The following is a 22,796-nucleotide window of genomic DNA, read 5'->3' on the forward strand; positions in this document are numbered from 1 at the left end:
TTGCCCTGACACTTGTGGCTCACTCAGTTGGTTGGGCATCCAGGTCCCCAGTGGGGGTGCTTATAACCAATTGATATTTCTCTCTCTCATCCATGTTTCTCTCCCTTTCCTTCTCCGTCCCTCCCTCTCTCTCTAAAAATAAATAAATGAAATTAAAAAATAAAGTTAAGAGAGTTGCCTGGGGATACATTCCATGTTTATTCAAGCTTTTTAAAGTGCTAGGCACCCTGGCTGGTGTAGCTCAGTGGATTGGGCACGGGCCTGCAAACCAAAGGATTGGTACGTGCCTGGGTTGTAGGCCACTTCCCGGCAGGGGACACACAAGAAGCAACCATATATTGATATTTCTCTCCCTCTCTCCTTCCATTCCCATCTAAAGATAAATAAATGAAATCTTAAAAAATAAATTTAAAGTGCTAGGAACTATGCAAGGTTCTAGGAAGACAACTCAAAACAGAGAAATGGCATACTTCTACCTTTCTGGAGCTTACATTCTAGTAGGGAGGCAAATGATCAAGTCGTTCTGAGAATAAGAGCACCATGATGGTTACTAAACTGAATAATGTCACAGAGTGAGAGGCAGAGAGTCTTAGCTGGGTAGAGATGGTCTCTATCAGGAGACAACTGTAAGCTGAGCCCTGCTGGCAAGAGCTGACCCCAGGGTGACTCAAGGGAAGCACTACATGAAGACAAGACTTTGGACACCCCACATTTCCCGGCCACTCTGTACTTACAGGAGTGCTGTCCCGGCTTGAGATAGGGCGCCTTTCTGTTGAGAGGGACCGCCAGGCCTGGTGGCTGTCAAGGACATTCTGGAGTCCAGAGGGCGTGGGGCGAGCAGGCAGCTGTCGGCTGGCTGGCTGGCAAGGGGCCTGATTGACCCGCACTGCCTAATATGGGCAAGGTCCGTGCCCCGCAGAGGGTAGAGGAGGAGGGAGGGTGCTGGAAGGTCCTCTGAGGTGACATCTACTGGCCCTCACAGCCCGGGCAGCGAGAAGCCACGCCCTCCAAGCACTGGGAACCTGTCTGCGCCGACCAACGCCTTCCCGGCTGGTGCCAGACAGACTCACCAGCTCCAAAAGACACTCTGCACCTGCGCCAGTTGACAGCGTGCCAGGACGACTGAAGATGGGGGGGGGGCGCATTTTGTTAAATGACAAATCCTATCCATTTAATCTTCTTTTTTTTAAATGAAATTTTATTTTAATTGTAGTTCAAGTACAGTTTTCTGTTTTTTACTCCCATCCCAGCCCACCTCCCCAGTTTTCCCCACCTCCCTCCCATTTCCAAACCGCCTAGTTTTTGTCCATGTGTCCTTTATACTTGTTCCTGTAAACCCTTGCCCTTTTCCCCTGAAATTCCCTCCCTTCTCCCCTCTGGTCAGCCTGTTCTCTATTACAATGTCTTTGGTACTATTTTTCTTGTTTGCTTGTTTTGTTGTTCAGGTTCCTGTTACAGGTGAAATCACATGGTATTTGTCTTTCATGGTCTGGCTTATTTCACTCAGCATAATGCTTTCTAGTTCCATCCACACTGTTGCAAAGGGTAGGAGCTCCTTCTTTCTTTCTGCTGCATAGAATTTCATTGTGTAAATGTACTATTGTTTTTTGATCCATTCATTTACTGATGGGCACCTAGGTTGCTTCCAGCAGTTGGCTATTGTAAATTGTGCTGCTATGAACATTGGGGTGCATAGGTTCTTTTGGATTGATATTCCAGGGTTCTTATGATATAATCCTAGCAGTGGAATTGCTGGATCTAATGGCAGTTGCATTTTTAGTTTTCTGAGAAAATTCCATACTGTTTTCCATAGTGGCTTTACCTGTCTGCAATCCCACCAACAGTGCACTAGTGTTCCCTTTTCTCCACAACTTCTCCAACACTAATTTGTTGCTTTATTTATGATTCTGACTGGTGTGAAGGGGTGCCTCATTGTGGGTTTAATTTGCATCTCTCTGATAGTTAGTGATACTGAGCATCTTTTCATGTGTCTCTGGATCCTCTGTATGTCTTCCTTGGAGAAGTGTCTGTTCAAGTCCTTAGCCCACTTTTTAATTGGGTAGCTTGTCTTCTTAGAGTGGAGTCGTGTAAGTTCTTTATATATTTTGGAGATTAAGCCCTTGTCTGAGGTATCACTGGCAAATATGTTTTCCCATACTGTTGGCTCTCTTTTTATTTTAATTCTGTTTTCTTTAGCTGTGCAGAAGGTTTTTATTTTGATGAGATCCCATTTGTTTATTCTTTCCTATGACTCTTGCTCTAGGGGTCATATCAGTCCCCTAGAAAATGTTGCTGCGTGAAATATCTGAGATTTTCCTGCCAATGTTCTTCTCTAGGATTTTAATGGTGTCACAGCTTATATTTAAATCTTTTCTCCACCTTGAATTTATTTTGGTGTATGGTGTAAGTTGGTGGTCAAGTTTCATTTTTTTGCATGTGTGTGTCCAGCTCTCCCAACACTGTTTGTTGAAGAGGCTATTTTTACTCCGTTTCATGTTGCTGTCACATTTTTTAATATTTTAATTGACCATAGAGACTTGGGTTTATTTCTGGGCTCACTGTTCTGTTCCACTGGTCCATGTGCCTGTTTTTATGCCAGTACCAGGCTGTTTTGATCATAGTGGCCTTGTAATACAGTCTGGTATCAGGTATTGTGATCCTTCCTACTTCGTACTTTTTTTTTTAAATTGCAGCACCTATTTGGGGTCACTTATGGTTCCATATAAATTTTTGAAGTATGTGTTCTATGTCTGTGAAATATGCCATTGGTACTTTAATAGGGATTGCATTCAATCTGCAAATTGCTTTGGGTAGCATGGACATTTTGATGATGTTAATTCTTCCAATCCATGAACACTGTATGTTTTCATTTGTTTGTGTTGTCCTTGATTTCTTCCTTCAGTGTTGTGTAGTTTTCTGAATACAGGTTTTTTACCTCCTTGATTGGGTTTATTCCTAGGTATTTTATTTTTCTTGTTGCTATATCAAATGGGATTTTTTTCTTGATTTCTTAAATCATCTCATCCAATGCCATTGTGTGCTGGGAGTTTTTTGAATAGTGCTTTGATTTTATCATCTGCTACTTGTCTGTTCAGGCTTTCTGCTGCTTCTTCTTTCAGTTGTGAGAGGATATATTTTTTCTAAAATTTGTCCATTGCACCCAGGTTTTCAAATTTCTTGGCATATAGTTGTTTGTAGTAATTTCTTTTTTAAAATATATTTTATTGATTATGCCACTAAAGTTGTCCCATTTCCCCTCTTCATTCCCCTCCACCCTGCACACTCCCTCCCCCACTATTCCCCCCACTTTAGTTTATGTCCATGTGTCACAAGTTCTTTAGGTTCTATATTTCCCACACTATTCTTGCCCCCCCATCTATTTTCTACCTACCATCTATTCTACTTATTCTCTGTACCTTCTCCCTCCTTCTCCTCCTCCCATTCCCCTGTTGATAACCCTCCATGTGATCTTCATTTCTATGGTTCTGCTCCTGATATAGCTGTCCTCTTAGTCTGCTTTTGTTTTAGGTGTGGTTGTTAATAACTGAGTTTGCTGTCCTTTCACTGTTCATCTTTTTTTATCTTCTTTTTCTTAGGTAAGTCCCTTTAACATTTCATATAATAAGGGCTTGGTGATGATGAACTCCTTGAATTTGATCTTATCTGAGAAGCACTTTATCTGCCCTTCCATTCTGAATGAAAGCTTTGCTGGATAGAGAAATTTTGGATGTAGGTCTTTGGATTTCATGACTTGGAATACCTCTTTCCAGCCCCTTCTTGCCTGTAGGGTCTCTTTTGAGAAATCAGCTGACAGTCTAATGGGAACTCCTTTGTAGGTGACTGTTCCCTTATCTCTTGCTGCTTCTAGGATTCTCTCCTTCATTTTTATCTTGGGTAATACAATTATGATGTGCTTTGGTGTGTTCTTTCTTGGGTTCATCTTCTTTGGGACTCTCTAAGGTTCCTGGACTTCCTGGAAGTCTATTTCCTTTGCCAGACTGGGGAAGTTCTCCTTTATTATTTGTTCAGAAAAATTTTCCACTTGTTGCTCTTTCTCTTCCCCTTCTGGTACCTCTATAATTCAGATGTTGGAACATTTAAAGATGTCCTTGATGTTCCTAAGCCTCTCCTCATTTTTTTTGAATTCTTGTTTCTTCATACTTTTCTGTTTGGTCATTTTTTTCTCTTTCTGGTCCACTCCTTTGATTTGAGTCCCAGTTTCCTTTCCATCACTATTGGTTCCCTGTGCATTTTCTTTAATTTCTTTTAGCCTTGATTTGTTCCTCTAATTTGTGACCAATATCAACTAGTTCTGTGAGCTTCCTGATCACCAGTTTTTTTTTAAAGATTTTATTTATTTATTTTTAGAGAGGAAGTGAAGGAGAGAAGGAGAGAAATATCAATATATGGTTGCCTCACGTGAGTCCCCTGCTGGGAACTGGCCTGCAACTCAGGCATGTGCCCTGACTGGGAATTGAACCTCGATCATGTGGTTTGCAGGCCCGTGCTCAATCCACTGAGCTACACCAGCCAGGGCTTCCAGTGTTTTGAACTGTGCATCTGATAGGTTAGCTATCTCTTGGTCACTTAGAAGTATAGGCTCTGGGGCTTTAAGGTGTTCTTCTTGAGCCAAAATGTTTTGGTCTCTTCATGTCTGTTACATATGAGGGGCAGAGCCTTATATGTTCAACAGGGTGGGATAACCCAGTCCCTGGGTTGTGATGCTGAATGTGGGGGTGGGGTCAGAGAGGGGCAATGGCTTTTGTTCTGCTCTCTCTCGGACCTTGGACCCCTCTGCTGCTTCCTACAAGCAAATTGGGCCTCATGGTACCGGCTCCCAGGTGTGTGGGCCTGTGCACCCACCAGGACTCTGTGGGTCTCTCCAACAAACTCTCTGTGAGCCTGGGAGCTTCTTCTGGCACCTAGACCCCGAGAGTTTTCCAATAGGTACTTTTAGGCTTGAATTCTTGTCACTGGGGAGCTAGCCTGCATGGTCTGTCTCACTGCATGATCATTCTTCTGCCTGGTTTATCTGCTCACAAATGTGTGACCGCGGTCAGCCAGCCACCTTACGCCCTCACTGCGTCTGCCTGTTGCCACCCCATGCCTGGGATCCGCCAACCACCGCCTGCACTCCTGGGTCAGTCCTGCGGCTTTTACCTGACCTACTCCGCCAGCTGCTGACTCTGCCCCTCTTGCCAGTCAGGCTGAATGGTTCTTTGTTGTCAGACTTCTGTACAGTTCAATTTTCTGTGTTTTAGTTGCGTTTTTTGTTACTAAAACTTTGTTGTCTTTAAACTTGGTTTTGAGAGGAGGCACAATGTTTCCACCTACGCCTCCATCTTGTCCAGAAGTCTGTTTGTAGTAATTTCTTACAATCATTTGTATCCATATGGTATCAGTTGTGAGCTCTCCTCTTGCATTTCTGGTTGTGTTTATTTGAGTCCTTTCTCTTGCTTTCTTGATGAGTCTGCTTAAAGGCTTGTCAAATTTGTTTCTTTTGGAAGAGTCAGCTCCTGGATTTATTGATCCTTGGGATTGTGCTTTTAGTATGTATGTCATTTAATTATGGTGTAATCTTTGTTATTTCCTTCCTTCTAATCACTCTGGGATTTTTTGCTGTTCCTCCAGTTTTTGTAGATGTAGAATTAGGTTTCATATTTCAAATGTTTCTATTTTTTTAAGGTAGGGCTGTATCACTATGAACTTCCTTCTCAGGACTGCCTTTGCCGTGTCCCATAAGTGTTGAACTGTTGTGTGTTCATTTTCATTTGTTTCCAGATACTTTTTGATTTCTTCTTTGATCTTAATCTTGACCAATTCACTATTTAATAGCATGTTATTCAATCTTCATGAGTTTGAGTGTTTTTTATTTTTTTCCTTGATGTTGGTTTCTAGTTTCAGTCCCTTGTGCTCAGAGAAAATGCTTGATTCTTTCAATTTGCTTGGATTTGTTGAGGCTTTTTTGTGTCCTATTATATGGTCTATCTAAAAATGTTCCATTTTTATTTTGCTTCTTTGGGATGAAAGATTATAATATATACGTATCAGTTAAGTCCTTTTGATTTAGGGCATTGTTCAGTGCTGTAGTATCCTGTTTGATATTCTGTTTGGAAGATCTGTCCATTTTTGATAGTGGGGTGTTAAAATCCCCTACTATAATTGTGTTGCTGTCAATATCTTTCTTGAAGCCCTACTACTTTCCTTACTTATTTGGTTGCTCCTATTTTGTGTATATATATGTGAGAATGTTTATATATTCTTAGTAAATTCTTGAGTGTTGTGAAATGTCCTCCTGGGTCTCTTTTTATGGCCTTTGTTTTGAAATGTATTTTGTGTGATATAAGTATTGCTACCCCAGCTTTTCTTTCTACCTCTTTGCTTGGAATATTTTTTCTAAACATTTACTTTCAGTCTGTGTAAGTTTTTTTGTTCTGGGGTGGGTCTCTTATAGGCAGCATTTGTGCCAGTCATATTTTATTACCCATAAACTACCCTATGTCTTTTGATTGAAGTATTGTAACCCATTAACATTGAAGGTTATTACTGATGGGTACCTATTCATTTCCTCCCCCTCCCTTGTACCTGTGTTGCTCTCTCTCTCTTTCTCTCTCTCTTACTCTTTTTGTTACTCTTCTTAAACAGTCCCTTTAGCATATCTTGCAGTGGTGGATTCATGGAGATGTATTCTTTGAGTCTACTTTTGTCTGGGAAACTCCTTATTTTCCCTTCCATTTTAATTGAGAGTCTTGCTGGGTAGAGTATTCTTGGTTGCAGGCCTTTGCTTTTCATTATTTGAAATATTTATTGCCATTCCCTTCTTGCTTGTAGTGTTTCTGTTGAGAAATCAGGTGCTGCCTTATCAGAGTTCCCTTATATGTTACTTATTGTTTCTCCTTGCTGTTTTTTTATATTCTCTTTTCTTTAAAATTTGGCATTTTAATTATGTTGTGACTTGGAGTTGGTCTCTTTGGGTTCTTCTTGTTTAGGACACTTTGTGCTTCCTGAATTTACATGGCTTTTCCTCTCTCCAAGCTAAGGAAGTTTTCTGTCATTATTTTTTCAAACAGAATTTGTATCCCTTACTGCTTTTCTTCCCCTGAAGGTATTCCTATGATTTGAAAGGTGTGTTTCATATTGTCTTCCAGTTCCCTTAAGCTATTGTCATATTTTTTTAGTCTTTTTCCATGAGGCTGTGTAACCTAGGTATTTCTTTCTACCTTGTCTTCCAGCTCACAAATTTGGTTGTTTGCTTCATCCAGCCTGCTTGTGATTCCTTCTAGTGTATATATTTTTATTTCTGAAATTGTATTCTTCATTTCCTCCTGGTTCTTTTTTGTAGTTTCTATTTTCTTTTTATGCTATTGCAGTTCCCACTCAGTTCCTTGTAGTTGATTGTGAGTTTCTTGAGCATCCTTATTACCATTATTTTAAATTCTACATCTGATTGTTTGCTTGCCTCCATTTAATTTAGCTTCTTACTAGGGAGTCTTTTATTCCTTTCTGTTGCAGGTTCTTTCTTTTTCTCCCCATTTTAGGTGACTCTTTTTGTTTGTTTCTGTGATTCCCGATGCTCTGCTTCACTAGCTGTCATTGTAAGGTGAACTTCTATGGTAGGAATTCTGTGGGACTCAGTGGTGCATTCTGTTTTGTTTTATCTGGATGTACTAGGGTTACCCTTTGTTGAATTTTTGTGTGTTCTCTTTTGGTACTTGCTGTGTATCTGTTAGTGGCCCCTTTGTTGATGGGTTCTCCCCTCTAGCAGGTTTACTGGTACTCACAACTCCTGCCTTGCCTTGTATGTAATCAAGGGCAGGTGAAATGGATAAGACAAGGGAGAGTATTCTATAGGATTTAAAGTACTTATAAATAGACTTCTGCCAAGATGGAGGCATAGGTGGAAGCACTGTACCTTCTCACACAACCAAGTTTAAAAACAACAAAGTTGTATCAACAAAAACGCAGCCAAACCACAGAAAATTGAACTATACGGAAGCCTGACAACACCGAACCCTTCAGCCAAACTGGTAAGAGGGGCAGAGTCAGCAGCAGAGCGGGGTCTGGCAGAAAAGATCCACCGGACCAACCAGGGCATGCAACCCAGGCACGCTGGCAGCTGTGGGCGGATCCCAGGTGTGGAGTAGCTGGCGGACCCACTGAGGGCGCAAGGCAGTGGACTCACTGAGGGCTTACCATAGTCACACATTCGCACGCAGATAAACTGGTGAAGGAGCGAGTGGTGAGACAGACTGTGCAGGCCCCAGTGGCAGTGACAGGAAGCTGCAGACCCCAGCGGCAGTGGCGTGAAGCAGCAGAGGCGGCCACCATTGTCCCTCTCTGACCCTGCCCCCACATACACTATCACAAACAAGCGACCTGGGTGGCCCCACCCTGGTGAACAACTAAGGCTCCGCTCCTCCTAATTAATGAGCACGAACAGATCAAAACATGGCTCAAGAACAACTCAGAGCCCCAGAGCCAATAAATCCAAGTGATGAAGAAATAGCCAAACTTTCAGATGCACAGTTCAAAACACTGGTGATCAGGATGCTCACAGAACTGGTTGATTTTAGTCACAAATTAGAGGAACATATGAAAGCTAAACTAATTGAAATGAATGCAAATGCACAGGAAACCAATAGGGATGGAAAAAAAACTGGGATTCAAATCAAGTGAGTGGACCAGAAGAAAGAAAACAATGACCAAACAGAAAACTATGAAGAAACAAGAATTCAAACAAATGAGGAGAGTCTTAGGAACCTTCAGGACACCTTTAAACATTCCAACATCTGAATTATAGGGGTATCAGAAGGGGAGGAGGAACAGCCACCAGTGGAAAACTTGTTTGAACAAATAATAAAGGGGAATTTCCCCAGTCTGGCAAAGGAAATAGAAATCCAGGAAGCTCAGAGAGTCCCAAAGAAGTTGGACCCAAGAAGGAACACACCAAGGCACATCATAATTATATTAGCCAAGATTAAAATGAAGGAGAGAATTCTAGAAACAGCAAGAGATAAGGGGACAGTCACCTACAAAGCAGTTTCCCATGAGACTGTCAGCGGATTTCTCAAAAGAGACCCTACAGGCAAGAAGGGGCTGGAAAGAAGTATTCCAAGTCATGAAATCCAAAGACCTACAACCAAAATTGCTCTATCCAGAAAAGCTTTCATTTAGAATGAAAGGACAGATAAAGTGCTTCTCAGATAAGATCAAATTCAAAAAGTTCATCATCACCAAGCCCTTATTGTATGAAATGTTAAAGGGACTTACCTAAGAAAAAGAAGATAAAAAAGATGAACAGTGAAAGGACAGCAAATTCACAGTTATTAACAACCACACCTAAAACAAAAGCAGACTAAGAGGACAGCTAGATCAGGAGCAGAACCATAGAAATGAAGATCACATGGAGGGTTAGCAACAGGGGAGTGGGAGAAGGAGAAGGGGGGAGAAGGTACAGAAAATAAGTGGCATAGATGGTAGGTAGAAAATAGATAGGGGGGAGAGCAAGAATAGTATGGGAAATATAGAATCTAAAGAACTTGAGACATGTGGTTATAAACTAAAGGGGGGGAATGGTGGGGGAGGGGGTGTGCAGGGTGGAGGGGAATGAAAGGGGGAAATAGAACAACTTTAATGGCATAATAAATAAAATATATTTTAAAAATAAAGTACTTATAAATAGAAAACAGGAGGTCCTTTGGAGAAGTACAGCAATTAATGTAATATTTTACCCAATAAGTCACTTTTTATAAAAGATAAAAAATAGATAAGACTCTAATTAGAAGGGAGAAAGAATGTGAGCTGACTTTAGAAAGTAGAGTGCTTATGCAAGTTGAATGGTGAGATATAATGAGAGCAGGGAATGAACACTTGGCACAGTGTATAAGAGAATAAAGTTAAACACAACAGTAATAAAGCTCAGGAAGATGGTGAAATGAATTCAGAACAGGGTAGAATGTTGTGTGGGATTTGGAATGACAATAATATGTATAGAAATATATAATCTGAATAAAAGGATGAAAAATGTAAAAGGTTAAGAGTAGTGTGGAATATGAGTAAAGGGAAAGAAGAAAAATTAAAATGCTATATGAAAAGAGTAAAGGGAATCAATCACACAAAGAAGTCTAACAAACAAAACCAAAAAAAAATTAGCAAAATAGAAAGAAGGGAAATAAAAAAAAATAAAGGCCCCCAAAATATAAAAATAAAATGCAAGTTCTGCAGGATGGCAAAGTGAAATTTGTCTCAGCTGTTGGTGTTAGCCTTTTGATTTTTTTCTAGATCTGTGTTTGGTCTTCTCATATCTCCAGGTTTTTTTGTCTTATAATTGTTGGAAATCAAGTAAAAAACTTATGGGAGAGTTAACATCTATGCTTCACAGAGGACAATGTTACAAAACTAATTAAGGAAGAGTTAATCTCTAGGCTTCACAGACTGTTCCAAAAAATCCAAGAAGAGAGAAGACTCCCAGACTCCTTTTATGAAGCTAGAATCATCCTAATCCCAAAACTAGACAAAACACAACAAAGAAATAAAACTACAAGCCAATATCACTGAGAAACACAGACACTAATGTCCTCAACAAAATATTGGCAAATGACATCCAGCAATATATGAAAAAGATCATATACCTTGATCAAGTGGGATTCATCCCAGGGCCATACAAGGATGGTACAATATTCACAATCACTAAATATAATAGGCAAAAATTACACGATCATATCAGTAGATGTGGAAAAGAATTTGATAAGGTACAGCACCCATCTGTGATAAAAACACTCAGCAAAGTGGGAGTCTAGGTAGCATATCTCAACATGATAAAGGCCATATATGAGAAACCTACAGTTAATATCATATTCAACAGGCAAAAATTAAAAGCTTTCCCAATACACGAGGAACAATACAAGGATGTCCACTTTCACTACCTCTATTCAACATAGTATTGGAAGTTCTAGCCACAGCAGTGAGACAAGAAAAAGAAATAAAAAGCATCCCAATTGGAAAGGAGGAAGTAAAACTGTCACTGTCTGGCAATAACATGATAGTGTATATAAAAAATCCTGCAGACTTCACCTAAAAACTACTTGACCTAACAAATGAATTTGGCAAAATGGCAGTATACAAAGTCAATATTCAGAAATTGAATGCATTTTCATATCCCAACAGTGAAACAGAAATTGGGGGGAAAATCTTGTTTATGATAGCAACAAGAGCAATAAAGTACCTAGGAATAACCCTAACCAAGGAAATAAAAGATATTTACTCAGAAAACTACAAAACACAAAACAAAATTAAGGAAGACAAAAGTAAATAGAAGAATATGCCATGTTAATGGACTGGAAGAATTAATATCATCAAAATGTCCATACTACTCAAATGAATTTATAGATTTAATGCAATCTCTATCAAAATACCAGTGACATATTTCACAGATATATAACAAACATTTCAAAAATTTATGTGGAACCATAAACAATCCTGAAAAGCCTCTGTCATTTTGAGGAAGAACAAAGTATGAGGGATCAAAATACCTGATATCAAACTATCTTACAAGGCCACTATAATCAAAACGGTCTGGTATTGGCATAAGAATAGACACAAAGATTAATGGAAGAAAATAGAGAGCTCAGAAATAAACCCCGTTCTCTATGGTCAATTGATATTTTACAAAGGGAGCAAAAACATAAAATGAAGTAAGAGTAGCCTTTTAAATTAATAATGTTGGGAGATTAGGACAGTGTATACACAAAAATGAAATTTGACTACTAACTTACATCATATGTAAAATAAACTCAAGATGGATATAACACTTAAATATAAAAGTTTAAAAGGCAGCCTGAAAGTCCTATAAGAAAACAGAAAGAAACATATCTGATACTTTATGCACTAATATTTTCACTGGTATGTCCCCTAGAGCAAGGGATATAAAGCAAAGTTTAAGTAAATGGGCCTACATCAAATTAAAAAGGTTCCACATGGCTAAAGAAAACATCATCACAATGAAAAGAGAATGAACCATATGGGAAAATATATTTGCAAATGGTACCTCAGACAAGGGTTTGATCTCCAAAAATATAAAGAACTCACATGACTCCAGTCCAGGAAGTCAAACAACTGAATGAAGAAACGGATATAGGACTTGAACAGACTCTTTTCCAAGGAAGACATACAGAGGGAGCAGAGACATATGAAAGGATGCTCATCATAACTAGCCATCAGAGAGGTGCCAGTTAAAACCACAATGAGATACCTGTCTTGTATAAGTATTGCTACCCTAGACTTTTTTTCCTTTTCATTTTCATGAAATATTATTTTCCACCTCTGTACTCTCAGTTTGTGTGTATTCTTTCAGTAAGTCTCTTGTAGATGGCATATGTAAGGGTCTTGATTTGTTATCCATATACCTTTTGATTGGAGCATTTAATTCATTCTCATTTATTTATTTTTTACTTTTTATTTAATTGTTCGAGTACAGTTTTCTGTCTTTTACTCCCATCCCAGCCAACCTCCCCTATCCCTCCTCACTTCCCTCCCATTTCCACCCCACTTAACTTTTGTCCATGTGTCCTTTATACTGGTTCCTGTAAACCCTTCCTCTTTTCCCCTGAAATTCCCTCTCCCTCCCCACTGGTCAGCCTGTTCTCTCTTTCAGTGTATTTGGTACTATTTTCCTTGTTTGCTTGTTTTGTTGTTCAGGTTCCTGTTACAGGTGAGATCACATGGTATTTTTCTTTTGCCACCTAGCTTATTTCCCTTAGCATAATGCTTGCCAGTTCCATCCATGCTGTTGCAAAGGATAGGAGCTCCTTCTTTCTTTCTGCTGCATAGAATTCCATTTTGTAAATGTACCATAGTTTTTTGATCCATTCATTTACTGATGGGCACCTAGGTTGCTTCCAGCAGTTGGCTATTGTAAATTGTGCTGCTATGAACATTGGGGTGCATAGGTTCTATTGGATTGGTGTTTCAGTGTTCTTAGGATATAACCCTAGCAGTGTGTGGTGGACTCCAGCCAGCAGAGTCCACTATTGTGGCTGATGATGAGAATAAATGCACAGGTGACAACAATTCTGTGGAGAAAAAGGGAACAGCATGGCTACTCTGTCAAGGGGAGAGTGTCTGTGGATGCCTTGGCCACTCCCTCAAGAGGAGAGTGCCTCGATCCTTGCCTAGACAAGCTTTTATTGTTTTCCTCAGGTCTTACATCAGAGAAAGATTTATTACCTATTACATAGAATATTATTGTCTCCATTTTAGGTACAATCAAGGAAATGAAAATAACATGCAAAGGGGAATGGTAGCAAGTTTATTGGCTCTGTCCTTGGGCAAACTCACATAAGCTTTGGATATTACCTTGAAGATAGACATTACACATATGTTGTTTTAGACCAGGGTGATGGAGTTTTAGCAAGAAAAAGCCATAACAGTCTGTATGCATTTTCTAGGCTTGATTCCCATGGGAAAACTCAGTTTGAAGGTCTGGCTCCTGCCCACCACTTCACTTCTATAGGTTTTCCATACAGAGCTGAGTCACATTTGCCAGACTAAAACAAACTGGTCCCCTACAGCAGAGAAATTGCTGGATCAAAAGGCAGATGTAATTTTAATTTTGTTAGACAATTCCATACTGTTTTCCATAGTGGTTGTACCAGTCTCCAATGCCACCAACAGTGCACTAGGGTTCTTTTTTCTCTACAACCTCTCCAACACTTGTTTGTTGCTTTGTTATGATGGCCATTCTGACCAATGTGCAGTAGTATCTCACTGTGGTTTTAATTTAAATCTCTCTGATAGCTAGTGATACTGAACATCTTTCATGTGTCTCTGGATCCTCTGTATGTCCTCCTTGGAGAAGTGTCTGTTCAAGTCCTTTGCCCATTTTTTAATTGGGTTGCTTGTCTTCTTAGAGTGGAAATTCTTTATATATTTTGGAGATTAAACCCTTGTCTGAGGTATCATTGGCAAATATGTTTTCCCATATGGTTGGTTCTCTTTTCACTTTAATTCTGTTTTCTTTAGCCATGCAGAAGGTTTTCAATTTGATGAGGTGCTATTTGTTTATTCTTTCCTTTATGTCCCTTGCTTTAGGAGATATATAAGTGAAGATGTTGCTGTGTGGAATGTCTGAGATTTTCCTGCCTGTGTTTTCTTATAGGATTTTTATGCTGTCATGACTTATATTTAAGTCTTTTATCAACCTTGAATTTATTTTTGTGTATGGTGTAAGTTGATCATTGAGTTTCATTTTTTTTTGCATGTAGATGTGTAGGTCACCTATCACCATTTGTTGAAGGGGCAGGCTATTTTTACTCCATTTCATGCTTCTTCCCCCTTCTCAAACATTAATTTACCATATAGACTTGGGTTTATTTCTGGGCTCTCTGTTCTGTTTCATTGGTCTATGTGTTTGTTCTTATGCCAATACCAGGTTGTTTTGATTACAGTGGCCTTGTAATATAGTTTGATATTAGGTATTGTAATTCTTCCTACTTTGCTCTTCTTTCTCAAAATTGTTGCAGCTATTCTAGGTCATTTATGGCTCCACACATTTTTTGAAGTGTTTATTCTATATCTGTAAAATATGTCATTGGTACTTTAATAAGGATTGTGTTGAATATATAAATTGCTATGGGTAGTATGCCCATTTTGATGATGTTAACTCTTCCAATCCATGAACATGGTACATGCTTCCATTTGTTTGTGTCTTCCTTGGTTTCTTTCTTCAGTGTTGTATAGTTTTGTGAGTACAGGTTTTTTACTTCCTTGATTAAGTTTATTACTACATACGTTATTTTTCTTGTTGCTACAGGAAATGAAATGTTTTTCCTGATTTCTGTTAATAATATTTTTTTATTGCTGTTCAAGTACAGTTTTCTGCTTTTTCCTCCAACACCAGCCCAACGCCCTAGCTCACCCCACCTGCCTCCTCTGGTTCCATGACCCCCATTATTGTCCATGTGTTCTTTTTAATTGTTCCTGCAAACCCATCACCTTTTTCACCTGAAATTCCCTCCCATATCCCTTCTCATCACTGTCAGCCAGTTCTCAATTTCAGTGTCTTTGGTTATATTTTGCTCATTTGTTTGATTAGGTTCCTGTTAAAGGTGAGATTGTATGATGTTTGTCTTTCAACACCTGGCTCGTTTCCCTTAGCATAATGCTGTCACAAAGGGCAGGAGCTTCTTCTTTCTTTCTACTGCATAGAATTACACTGTGTAAATATTGCATAGTTTTTGAATTCACTCACTTACTGATGGGCACTTAGGTTACTTCCAGCACTTGGCTATTTTAAATTGTGCTGCTATGAACATTGGGGTGCATTGGTTCTTTTGGATTGGTGTTTCAGGGTTCTTAGGATATAATCCTAGCAGTGGAACTGCTGGGTCAAAAGGCAGATCCATTTTTAGTTTTCTGAGAAAATCCCATTTTGTTCCATAGTGGTTGTAACAGTTTGCAATCCCACCAACAGCGAACTAGGGTCCCCTTTTCTCCACAACCTCTCCAATACTTGTTTTTTGCTTTGTTTATGATGGCCATTCTGACTGGTGTGAGGTCATATCTCATTGCCGTTTTAATTTGTATCTCTCTGATAGCTAGCAATACTGAGCATCTTTTCACGTGTCTCTGGACCTTGTGTATGTCCTCCTTTGAGAAATGTCTGTTAAAGTCCTTCCCCCATTTTTTAATTGGGTTGCTTGTCTTCTCTGATTGTGGTCATGTGAGTTCTTTATGTATTTAAAAGATTAAACCCTTGTGTGATGTATTATTGGCATATATATTTTCTCATACAGTTAGTTACTCTTTCTTTTTTTTAAAATTTTTTTATTGATTATGCTGTTACAGTTGTTCTATTCCCCCCTTCATTCCCCTCCACCCTACCCCCCAGTACCCCCCCTTTAGTTTATGACCATGTGTTTCAAGTCCTTTAGATTCTATATTTCCCATGCTATTCTTGCCCCCACCATCTATTTTCTATCTACTGTCTATGCTACTTATTTTCTGTACCTTCTCCCCCCCTTCTCCTCCTCCCACTCCCCTGTTGCTAACCCTCCTTGAGATCTTCATTTCTATGTTTCCACTCCTGATCTAGCTGTCCTTTTAGTTTGCTTTTGTTTTAGGTGTGGTTGTTAATAACTGTGAGTTTGTTGTCCTTTCACTGTTCATGTTTCTTTAACTTCTTTTTCTTAGATAAGTCCCTTTAACATTTCATATAATAAGGGCTTGGTGATGATGAACTCCTTGAATTTGATCTTATTTGAGAAGCACTTTATCTGTCCTTCCATTCTAAATGAAAGTTTGGCTGGATAGAGCAATCTTGGTTGTAGGTCTTTGGATTTCATGACTTGGAATACCTCTTTCCAGCCCCTTCTTGCCTGTAAGATCTCTTTTGAGAAATCTGCTGACAGTCTGATGGGACTCCTTTGTAGGTGACTGTCCCCGTAGCTCTTGCTGCTTCTAGGATTCTCTCCTTCATTTTAATCTTGGCTAATGTAATGATGATGTGCCTTGGTGTGTTCCTTCTTGGGTCCAACTTCTTTGGGACTCTCTGAGCTTCCTGGATTTCCTGGAAGTCTATTTCCTTTGCCAGATTGGGGAAATTCTCCTTTATTATTTGTTCAAATAAGTTTTCCACTGGTGGCTGTGCCTTTCCCCGTTCTGGTACCCATGCCTTTCCCCCTTCTGGACCCTTATAATTCGGATGTTGGAGCGTTTAAAGATGTCCTGGAGGTTCCTAAGACTCTCCTCATTTCTTTGAATTCTTGCTTCTTCACTCTTTTCTGTTTGGCCATTATTTGCTTTCTTCTGGTCCACTCCATTGATTTGAGTCCCAGTTTCCTTTTCATTGCTATTGGTTTCCTGTGCAATTCCATTAATTTCAATTAGTTTCGCCTTCATATATTTGTCTAATTTGTGGCTATAATCAACCAGTTCTGTGAGGATCCTGATGACCAGTGTTTTAAACTGTGCATCTGAGAGTTTTGCTATTTCTTTATCGCTTAGATCTATAGGCTCTGGGGCTTTGAGATCTTCCTGGGCCATTTTTGGTCTGTTCGTGCCCTTTAAGTATGAGAAGCAGTGCCTTGGACTCCCAGGTCTTTGGGTTGTGACGCTGTATGTGGGGGCGGGGTCAGAGCAGGGAAATGGCGACCCCCTCTGCTGTTTCTCACAGCTGGGTGAGGAGCAGAGGCTTAGGTGGTTCACCTGGGCCGGGCCACTCAGAGTAGCTGGGTTATGACGCTGTATGTGGAGGTGGGGTCAGAGCAGGGAAATGGCAGCGCCCTCCCTGCCGCTTGCTGTGGGGACCCGCTGGGTCCCGGTCCAATCGCCCACTCCCTCGCTTGTCTATCAGCTCACCAATGTGCGACCACAGTCAACACGCAGCCCTGCTCCCCTGCTGTCTCCCCCGTGGTTGCTCGCCTGGTCGCTCGCTCGGTTGCTCACTAGGTCCAACCCTGCGCCTGGATTCCGCGCGCCTGGATTCCGCATGTCTGGATTCCGCGCGCCTGAGTCCATCTGACCGAGTCCTCCTGTGCAACCCCGCTTCACCAGCCACTGGTTTTGCCCCTTACCGGTCAGGCTGAAGAATTTGTTGTTAACAGACTTCTGAAAAGTTCAATTTTCTGTGTTCTGGCTGTATTTTCTGTTGCTAATATTTAGTAGTCTCTAAACTTGTTGTGTGAGAAGGCAGGGCACATCCATCTATGCCTCCATCTTGGCGGAATACTCTGTCCTCTTACTCTTTCATTTTTAATACTGTTTTCTATAGCCATGCAGAAGCGTTTTATTTTGATGAGATCCCATTTGTTTATTCTTTTCTTTATATTCCTTGCTGTGGGGAACATATCAGTGAAAATGTTGCTTTGTGAAATTGATGCGGACTCTGGCCCGCAGTGTCCACATCATTATGGATGAAATGAGATATTCACATGGACTGCTGACTGGTAGAGGAAAAGGGACAGCATGGCTTTTCTCTCAAGGGGAGCAAAAGCCTGGGCCCTTGCCATGACCAGCCTTTATTGGGTTTCTCCACATATTACATGATGGTCCTCATTTACTATGCACAGGTTGCTTTAGGTGGTTACCTTTTAGATAAAACAAAGGAGCCAGTGCCACTAATCACATCACAGAAGAGGGATATTTGCAAATGAAAAGAGAAAAGTGGCTGGGCTGGTTACACTGGTCCTGGGAAGATTTAGCATGGATTTTAGGAAGTTATTTTGCAGTATATGTTTGCCACAAATTTGGGTGAGAGAGTTTTTAGCGAAAGCAAGACCTATTCGTGGGCATGGGTCCTGTGCATCTCCAAGTGGGAGCTGGGCTCACACCATGCAGAACAGTTTCCTACATCTCCCCCCTTGTTTTTATTTAGGACTGCTATAGATCCCATAATGCTTGCTACTTACTGGTCTCTCACATGAGCCGGGGGAAATAATTCGCATTAAATCTGTCTCCTACTTGAAATACTTGAAATTTTCCTGCCTATCTGCTGCTTTAGGAATTTAATGGAGTAATGACTTATATTTAAATCTTTTATTGACCTTGAATTTTTTTTGTGTGTATAGTGTAATTTGGTGCTCAAGTTTCAGTTTTTTGCATGTGTGTGTCCAGTTCTCCCAACACCATTTGTTGAAGAGGGTATTTTTACTCCATTTCTTAATACAGGTCTTTTTACCTCTTTAGTTAGGTTTATTCCTAGGTATTTTATTTTTCTTGTTGCTATGTCAAATGGAATTCCCCCCCCCCCCGATTTCTCTGTTTCATATTTCATTGTTGGTGTACAACAATGCCTTTGATTTCTGAATATTGACTTTGTATCCCACTGTTTTTCTAAATTCACTTATTATGTTGAGCTGTTTTTTTAGTGGAGTCTGTAGGATTTTCTATGTACATTATCATGTCATCTGCAAACCATGACAGTATTGCTTCCTCCTTTCAGATGTGGATGCCTTTTATTTCCTTTTCTTGTCTGACCACTGTGTGTAGCTAAAACTTCCAATACTATGTTGAATAGAAGTGGTGAAAGTAGACAACCTTGTCTTGTTCCTGATGTTAGTGGAAAAGATTTTAGTTTTTGTCCATTGATCAAAGGTGTGGTGTTTGCTGTAGGTCTCTCATATATAATCTTTATTATGTTAAGGAATGCTTCCTCTATTCCTATTTTGCTTAGTGATTTATCATAAATGGGTGCTGTACCTTATCAAATGCTTTTATGTACCTATTGATATGATCATGTACTTTTTTGCTTTTGTTTATGTGATTTATTACATTTATTGATTTGTGAATATTGTACCTTCCTTGCATCCCTAGGATGAATCCCACTTGGTCATGGTGTATGATTTTTTAAACGTATTGCTGTTACCGAACAAGAGGTCCGAGGGATGGGCATTACAATATTTGGCCCACCTAGGGATGCCAAATATTGCTACACAACAGGGGCCCCTCCCAAGGACAGAGTACTAATACCTACTGGGCTCTTCTGTCCGCCGCCAATTGGAAAGACATCTCTCAATGCCAGAGATTTGTGAAAAGGAAACAAAAGGTTTATTTAATGCTATTCAGGCCTAACGCCTCCACTAAAATATCAAAGTCCTTTACGGTATACACCTATACCCACACAGCGCTCCCTTCTCCCACTGTCCCAACTCCAGGTACCGTAAATCAGGAAAGGAACACATGTCTGTGTTTCAGGCTGCTGGCACCGTCAGCTGTATCACCATGTAGGCAGGATCTCTTGAGTTAATCCAGTCATGTGGCACCTTCTCATGGTCCACTGGCAAGAGTTCTTTGTACCCAGTTCCAGTCAAAGTCTCTCTTGCTTTCCAGGCCATGTGGCCAAAGGGGGCACCCCAAAGCTGTGTGGGCCTCTTCTACCAAAGCTACAGGGGTTTCTCACTCTACCAAAAGCATGTGGCTTTCTTCTTCACCTGGCTGCAGGGATCTCCATTCTGGCAAAGCTGCGTGGTTTTTGCCTTTCACCTGGGCAGTTATTGCCTCATGTCCCGGAGCCAGTCTTTTCCAAGCTCTCACACAGGCCTTCTCACTCATGAGCGCAGCCCCTCATCACATCCTGAGTCCTAGCTACTCCCTTCTTCCCAGCTCCAAACTTGGCCACTACTATTTAACATATCTATGAAACCAGTTAAAGGTTATAGATATGTTAAATAATCATTCCAGAGGTTAGCTGCAAAACTATTCCTATACAAAACAGTTCTCAGTGGCCTTGCTCCATTGTCCCTCCCCCCTGGGGGGGGCGGTGAGGACATCTTATATGTCTCTCCAATATTCCTATACACTTTGAATTCTGGACACCATTCCAAATCTTTTTTAGGGGCCCCCCTGGCCGCACCCTATATCATTGCTAGATGCAGTTGGCAATATTTTGTTGAGGATTTTGGCATCTATGTTCATCAGTGATATTGGCCTGAAGTTTTCTTTCTTTGTTGTCTTTATCTGGTTTTGGGATTAGGATGATGCTGGCTTCATAAAAAGAGTTTGGGAGTCTTTTGTCTTCCAGGATTTTTTAGAATAGGCTGTGAATGATAGGGATTAGCTCTTCATGAAATGTTTTATAAAATTCTCCCTTGAAACCTTCCAGTCCAGCGCTTTTGTGGGTTGGAAGCTTTTTGATTACTGCTTAAATTTCATGTGCTGTTATTGGTCTGTTCTGGGTTTCTGCTGCATCTCCATTAAATTTTGGAAGATCATATTTTTCCAGAAATTTGTCCATTTCACCTAGGTTTTTAAATTTCTTGGCATATAGTTCTTCATAGTAATTTCTTACATTCCTTTGTATTTCTGTGGTATCAGTTGTAATCTCTTCTCTTTCATTCCTGTTGCTTTTATTTGGGTCCTGTCTCTTTTTTTCCTTGATATGTCTGCCTAATGCCTGGTTTATTTTGTTTAATTTTTCAAAGAAACAGTTCCTGGATTTATTGATCCTTGGAATTGTGCTTTTAATCTCTATGCTGTTCAATTCTGCTCTAATTGTGGTTATTTCCTTCCTTCTACTTGCTCTGGGCTGTTTTTGTTGTTGTTTCTTAAGTTCTTGTAGGAGTAGGGTTAAGTTGTTTATTGAAATGTTTTTATCTTTTTTAGGTAGGCATCTATTGCTATGAACTTCCCCCTCAGGACGGCCTTCATTGTGTCCCATAAGTTTTGGGTTGTTGTGAGTTGATTTTCATTTTTTTCCAGAAACATTTGATTACTTCCCTAATTTTATTCTTGACCAAGTCATTTTTTAATAGCATGATATTCAATCTCCATGGTTTTGAGTGTTTTGAGATTTTTTCCTTGTGGTTGGAGAAAATGCTTGATATGATTTCAATTTTCTTGAGTTTGTTGAGGTTTGATTTGTGTCCTGTCTGTGGTCTATCTTTGAAAATATTCCATGTACATTTGAAAAGAATGTGTATTTAGCTTCTTTGGGAAGAAAGGCTCTGTATATATCATTAAGTCCATTTGATCTAGAGCAATGTTCAATGCAGTGTTTTTGTTGATATTTTGTTTGGAAGATCTTCCAAAGTGACCCTTCTGGATTACTTTTTATGGCTCTTCTTTTCACATATATTTTGTCTGATATAAGCACTGCTACCCTGGCTTTTCTTTAAATTTTAATTGTTATTCAGTTAAAGTTTTCTATCTTTTACTTTCATCCCAGCCCACCTCCCAATCCTCCCACCTCCCTCCCATTTCCAATACCCCTAGTTTTTGTCCATGTGTCCCTTATACTTGTTTCCATAAACCCTTCCCCCTTTCCCCTAAAATTTCCTCCCCTATCTCCTCTGGTCAGCCTTTTCTCTATTTCAGTGTTTTTGGTAACATTTTCCTTGTTTGCTTGTTTTGTTGTTCAGGTTCCTGTTAAAGGGGAGATCATATGGTATTTGTCTTTCGTGGTCTGGCTTATTTCACTCAGGATAATGCTTTCCAGTTCCATCCATGCTGTTGCAAAGGGTAGGAGCTCCTTCTTCCTTTCTGCTGCATAGAATTCCATTGTGTAAATGTACTATAGTTTTTGAATCCATTCATTTACTGATAGGCACCTAGGTTGCTTCCAACACTTGGCTGTTGTAAATTGTGCTGCTATAAACACTGGGGTGCATAGAATAAACAAATGGGATCTCATCAAAATAAAAAGTAAAAAACCTTCTGCATGGCTAAAGAAAACTATTATAATAAAAAGAGGACCAACCATATGGGAAAATATATTTGCCAATGATACCTCAGACAAGGGTATCTTGGGGTTCTTTTGGATTGGTGTTCCCTATTCCCCACAACCTCTCCAACACTCATTTGTTGCTTTGTTTATGATGGCTATTCTTACTGGTGTTAAGGGGTATCTCATTGTGGTTTTAATTTGAATCTCTAATAGCTAGTGATACTGAGCATCTTTTCATGTGTCTCTGGATCCTCTGTATGTCCTATTCGGAGGAGTGTCTGTTCAAGTCCTTTGCCCATTTTTTAATTGGGTTGCTTGTCTTCTTTAGAGTGGAGTTGTATAAGTTCTTTATATATTTTGGAGATTAGACCATTGTCTGAGGTATCGTTGGCAAATATATTTTCCCATATGGTTGATCCTCTTTTTATTATAATAGTTTTCTTTAGCCATGCAGAAGGTTATTTACTTTTTATTTTGATGAGATCCCATTTGTTTATTCTTTCCTTTAAGTCCCTTAACTCTAGGGTAACTATCAGTGAACAAGTTGCTGCATGAAATACCTGAAATGTTCCTGCCTATGTTCTGGTCTAGGACTTTAATGAATTGATGACTTATACTTAAATCTTTTATTGACCTTGAA

At 39.9% G+C, this 22,796-nt stretch overlaps 1 protein-coding gene across 6 annotated transcripts in view; it reads right to left on the minus strand.

Moving 5' to 3' along the window:
- KBTBD12 (kelch repeat and BTB domain containing 12) overlaps positions 1 to 821 on the minus strand; it is a 112,529-nt gene extending 111,708 nt beyond the window's left edge. For all 6 annotated transcript variants that reach the window (XM_053670274.1, XM_053670273.1, XM_053670277.1 and 3 more), the window contains exon 1: positions 735 to 821. The gene's annotated coding sequence lies outside the window, so the exon portion shown is untranslated. The remainder of the gene's footprint in view (positions 1 to 734) is intronic.
- Positions 822 to 22,796: the final 21,975 nt, after the last annotated feature.

This window comes from Artibeus jamaicensis, unplaced genomic scaffold (assembly GCF_021234435.1).
Source record: "Artibeus jamaicensis isolate MK-2021 breed Jamaican fruit bat unplaced genomic scaffold, CSHL_Jam_final contig_558, whole genome shotgun sequence".
Lineage (NCBI taxonomy): Eukaryota > Metazoa > Chordata > Mammalia > Chiroptera > Phyllostomidae > Artibeus > Artibeus jamaicensis.